Source organism: Mastomys coucha, unplaced genomic scaffold (assembly GCF_008632895.1).
Source record: "Mastomys coucha isolate ucsf_1 unplaced genomic scaffold, UCSF_Mcou_1 pScaffold19, whole genome shotgun sequence".
Taxonomy (NCBI): domain Eukaryota; kingdom Metazoa; phylum Chordata; class Mammalia; order Rodentia; family Muridae; genus Mastomys; species Mastomys coucha.
In genome coordinates, this window is record NW_022196901.1 from 4,999,357 (window position 1) to 5,005,176 (window position 5,820).

The 5,820-nt window shown below is 40.3% G+C and overlaps 1 protein-coding gene across 10 annotated transcripts in view; it reads right to left on the minus strand.

The window, feature by feature from the left end:
* Positions 1-5,820, minus strand: part of Adam22 (ADAM metallopeptidase domain 22) — a 233,357-nt gene that overhangs the window by 178,864 nt on the left and 48,673 nt on the right. Inside the window, exon 3 of one of the 10 annotated variants that reach the window (XM_031379988.1) lies at positions 3,433-3,510. The exons of the other annotated variants lie outside the window; for them this stretch is intronic. The gene's annotated coding sequence lies outside the window, so the exon portion shown is untranslated. The remainder of the gene's footprint in view (positions 1-3,432; positions 3,511-5,820) is intronic. 10 annotated transcript variants of the gene reach the window in all.

Below are 5,820 nucleotides of genomic sequence, written 5' to 3' on the forward strand. Positions count from 1 at the left end.
TCTCTCTCTCTCTCTCTCTCTCTCTCACACACACACACACAGTCGTCTAAATGAGTGGAGTTTGATGCCCCTGGCTGTTATTATCTGTCCTAGTCATTTAGCAGGAATTTCTCTCCTTTTTTTCTAAGTTCAGTTCTACAAAATGAAACTTTCTAGAGATGGATGACTGTGATGGATGAAAATTCATGAATAACTACACTGTACTCAAGATGATGCGTCTCACAGTGCGCATCACCATAATAAAATGTTATAAACATGCCAGACATTTGTTTCTTAGAGCCTCTGGATTCCAGAATTCTAGACATGTGATCAATGTTGGGCTGTAAGACCTACCCTTCCTTCCTGATACAATTTGAAAAATAAGCTTCTAGAGTTCTCTTCTATAATATAAATTTATAGTAAAGATCTTCAAAATATAAAATAAGGTGGTTAAATCATTTTTTAAAAGAATATGTAATCCTCTCTTCATCTGTTATGCACATTGGCCAACTATTTCTTTACTATCATTTAAAATCATATGCATATTTTCTTCACAGAGAAAAAAATAAAATAAAAATATTTTGTTCACTAGTCATTCTTTAATGCTGTAAAGTACATCCTGAAGGTTCTTTAGGAAGTTATCCTTGCCCAATTCAGCATCTGTGGGTTGGGAAAGGCAGATTCCACACCCAAATTCAGGCTGGCTGACAACAGCCACATGGTACTGTCAGGTTACAGTATCTGGTTTAGTGATGAGCCTGAGACTTTTGGAGTGGGATGAAGCCAATAAAACTCACTGAGATAATGAGGCAGATGCAGGTATTCCTTACCCCTAGGCTGAACTTGAAGGCACACATACAGAATAAATTAGGGAAAAAAAAAACCAGACCACAGCAGAAATGAGAGAAAACTGGACAACAATCAGAACTGTAGGCTGCAAACCAACCAGAACTATCCAGGGCCTGGCTCACAGGACTCAGGAAGTCCTCCTCCTCTTGCAAATGTGAGTTAAAGTGTTGCCAGCTGCCAATAAGCATCACCTGCGACTACCTGGCAAAGCTGATAACATACATTACCTTTTCGTAAGCTGTCAGTTCAAGCAGAGCATTTGCCATTTTAGAGTCAAGAAGATTGACTTCCAGAGATTATGCAACATGGTGAACATTACATAACTCAAACAGAGCTACTGCCCACATCTAGGTCTTTTGAGTCACAGCACTGTCATGCATTTGACTTTTTCCTAAGAGACACATCTAATATAACTAGCCCTGAACATTTCCACTTGTTAACATTTCAGCCAAGGGCTAGACTGCTTAGGGTTGATCCACTGATAAATAAGTGTATTACAGACAGTGGGGTAGGGGTGGTGAGGAGTCCCCCCACACCGATATCTACAGCAATAGAAACTTGGTTTTAAAAACAAAGTCTTTAGGTAGCAGAACACCATGCATCAATTGGAGCCTTGAGCCTCAAAGTCTCATCCTTCCATTTGAAGTACAGCACACAGACCTATAAAACCAGGAGGTCCATCCTCTCTGAGAGTCAGTGGTATTTGAGGTGTCTAAGCAAGAAGACATTCTGTATTTCTGAATATAAGCTTTCTGGATTTCTACTCCTTTTAATGCTCTTGGCAAATGTTGACCAATGACTTCTACATTCTTTTTCCGTACATGTCTTTATTCTTTTTAACCAAAAGACAGGCAGGTAGACAAGTCTTAAGTTCCTTTTGACTTTTCTTGAGGATGTCACATGAAATCTAACAGTTCTCCTAATTCTCAGAAGATAGAAGCATTTGTAGGACACAACAATACAATCTTAATGCCTGGACCAGAAGGCTAAAAGCAAATGAATGGCAAACAGAAGAAATGGCTGCCATCCTTCCTGCTATGGTGAAAATGAAGCCCAGGTCTCTTCTACCTCACCACTGCTTTATACCCCAACAGACCACAAGTAATTAAAATTGTATTTATCCTGATGAAAGAAATATGAACTTCTCTAAACTGTAGACAAAAAGCCAAATAATCAAATCATCATTAGAATGGTCATCTAATTCAAAGCTTCTATTTATTAATGAATTTGTCAACTAAGCTAAAATCAATTTTGGAGAATCATAAAATCTGCCCCTAAAAAGCCCAGGTTTTGAATTTTCAATCATCATGAATAATGCAAGCGTAGAATATTTTCTTTGTGAGTATAAAGCAAAATAATAGGTACAGAAGAAAGATATTAAAATCATTAGACTTCATGTATATTTCAGAATGATGTAAAATTCTGATAGACATCTATTCCAACTTTCTTCATGATATGAAAAAAAGCAAGGTATAATTTTAGTAATGAGTCAAAAGATACTCTTCTTTAGACATGCATTCCAGCTGCGTTGCCAATGCTGCAGCTAAAACACTCACTGATTGAGAACTGCGCTGCAACTGGCTCTCTAATTGATGCGTATTTTTAATCTCCCTGTACTGTTGCTTTCTGTCAACACTTCACTCCACAGAGAAAACAGAGATCAAAACAAGGAGGGGGCGGGATGGCTCCAACAGCAGGGTATCTGCTTATTCTCAGGAGGAACAAACAGGATGGAAAGAAACCTGAGGGAAACTGAGGAACCTTCAGAACAATCCACATTTGAAAAAATAGACCTTTAATATTTCCAGAATTTAATGGCTGTTAAATCGGCAAACTGTCTTTTTTTTAATGGAGCTAGAAATCAAACCCATGGCCTCACAAGTGAAGCAAGTATTCTACCTCTCAGCTGACTGCCCCCAAAACAATGCCAGTTTGAGTTCTAACATTTTACGGCACATAATTTCTAATAAATAATTTATCCAATAGTATTCAGCTGGGACTTAAATTATGAGACTGCACTACTCTAAGATGATCCTAAAATAATGGAAATCTTTATTGCCATATCACTGATATCTAAATCTAAATGAATTCTGGTAACACGCCAAGCATTAATTCCATTAAAAGATTTTAAGTATCTAAAACATTCAAAAGACACTTGTGAATTGTAATTAAGTATTTACAAAAAGTGATCTGGCAGCCACCAGGAATTGTGTGCCCCATATAATGCAGGTACCCCACAGGTTCCACACAAGTACCAAGTTGGACATTGGATATGTTAAGAGGCGTTATGCTGAAAACTTAAAGTGGAAAGGGTCGCTCCTGGTGTTGTTGACCACAGTGACCTCTGTTAACACTTTAACAGTGGGCAGAGTAACTGCCTGGGTTCACATCACTCATATTAGACTAGCACCTGCACCTGACGACAACTGGAAAGCAGCTAGACACCTAAGCAACCCCCTTCTGCAAGGCCAGAGAAACCATGAGATGGCTACGGTGTACCTTCTGGTGCTGAGCCTCAGCAACCCCCACAACCCTACCAAGGTGACCTGGCAAGTACTCTCAGCCACTGGGGATATAGCTTGGTCTACTACAGAGAACACCCACCTTTATATCTGGTAGCCAGACCTTGTCTTTGATCTTTGCAAGTTAGCAATGGGCCTTGACTCCTGGGGTATCCCCACCCTGGAAACAAAGGGAGAGGGATTACCTGAATGTGGAGGATGAGAGACTTGTAAATCTAAGCCATGTCCAAGAACTGGCCTTGGAGGGTGGGGTTTAGGATGTGGTCACCCAAAGTTGAGGAGTGTCCTTCAAGAAACTCCCACATATGTGTGCCCTGGAGATGGGAGAAGCCAGCAGCAGGCCCATCAGTGTTAGGGGGCCAGTCACTTTTTCTGTGCTACCTCGGGGTGTGAAACATCGAGAAGCACTTATTGGATACGATCCCGGGAGTAGTCAAAGATTCAATGGCCAAGGTGAGAGAAGGGCTAGCCAAGCAGAAAAGAGAAAAAGAACAGAGTCCTGGTAGCACACACATGTAATCCTAACGCTCAAGAGACTCAAGCAGAAGGTTCAAGAACTTGATACCAGCCTCAGCTACACAGTAAGTTCCAGAAGAACTTGGGCTACACAATGAGACCATGTGTCAATACAAAAGAGACTATGTGTCAATACAAATAAAATAAACAATGTGTTTCCAAAGTCTTTTTTAGTCTTCTAATTTTGAACCTAGCAAACACATTAGCATCCTCTGTCAAGTCCTGGTTCCACACATGCACCATTTCACAGTATTTTAAAATATAAATGCTTTCAAAATATCTTCCACCAGCAACTTTCTATCACACGCCCACAATCTCATCAACAATGCTTGTGGCCAGATGTGTTTGGGAGTTGAGAAACTGTTTAATTTTAGAATGGTAGCAATGTACACATATTATGTTACTTACACCCTGTAAGGAGCAGGCCTGTAGCAAGACTTGCTCCACCTTGTAATAGGAAATGTTTGGAACTTGTTTTGAAATAAGTTATTTGCAATGAGTTGTTTTGATGTATTAGTTATCTAGAATAACATATAAAAGATGTTTTGCCAAAATGGGAGATATTAGAAGTATATACTTGTACAGAAATTTTCCATAAGAAAAGTAAACAACTTGAGAAGATAACCAGACTCGAGTGCTTATCTGAACTTTGCTCCAGCATGACGTCAAAAATAGGTTAAAGAGGCAGCTAGGAGACAGGCTAGCAGCCCGCCTCAAACCCCCCTTGGTAGCCATGGCTGCTGGCATGAACCTTCTGAGCCTCCAGACTCTGCCACAACGACCAGAAACCATCTTGAGACCACCCGAGACTTCAAGGGCAAGTAATCTTCGTGGTCAAACATTATCTACAGTCAAACATTTCCTTCGTGGTCAAGTATAACCCTCCGACAGACAGATAGTTGGACCTGCTGGACACCAACTACTGAGAACACCACGCCCTGCCTCAGAGATAGCTGAGCCTGCTTCCAGAGACACTGTCAGGTCATATACCCCGTAACAGGCAGTAGAGTGAAGCCGTATATATTTTAATATGTGGTAAAGCGAAATGTTTAGCTATTATATTGTCATAGCCTTTATCCTTTTAGTTCTGATAACATATTGTATGTTGTGTGTAGTTGTATTGGAAACTGACATAAAGCATTCAAAACCTAAACAGTGTCGAGTCATCTCTTACCACTCCTGAGGTATTTCTCGTAGTGGAATCCAGTGTACGAACACCTGAGTGAAGGAGCTCTGTTGCCATCCTTCCCAGCGGGAAGTGCCACTTGGCCTTTGCTTGCCAACACACCCCAACATAATAGATGACAACCTCCTACAATCAAGCATACCAATGTTTCTGTATGTGATGATAATCACGGGACATAAAGACTAATGCACTCCAAGCTACTGTAGCAGACAGAGTCCCATGATATCCCCTGAGATTCACAGTCTCTGGTTATTTAATTAAACACAATCTGCATGAAGACACAGAATTTTACAGAAAGTACTCAGAAGTACTTTTGTTATTTAGGCATGTTCAGGGCATTTATGGAGTTAATAAGCACTACTAAGGTCTCCGAACTTTCCTGAAGGCTTTGTTGAATATTCCCTTTCAAAAGCAAACAAGCAAAAACTCCAAGAACACTCTTACTAGCCGATTCTCTTTTCCTTCCCAAGTTTTCCATGTCCCTTCATGAGAGCTGAATTCACAGCCATCTTTTAAAGGAAAATGCTCCTGTTAAGTAATTATAATTAAGCAGGTAATGAGTGTCTCTACATGAAGGCACATCTCTGGACTTCCATATCTACAAGAAATATCCTATGTGTTAGGTATTCTTTATCTTTTAAATAAAAAATTATTTTCATATATAGATTCTGATCAGTTTCCCCTCCCTCATCTCCTCCCAGATCCTCCCCTCCTCCCTACCCAGACATTCCATGTTCTCCCTCCCGCCCCTCTCTCTCTCTCTCTCTC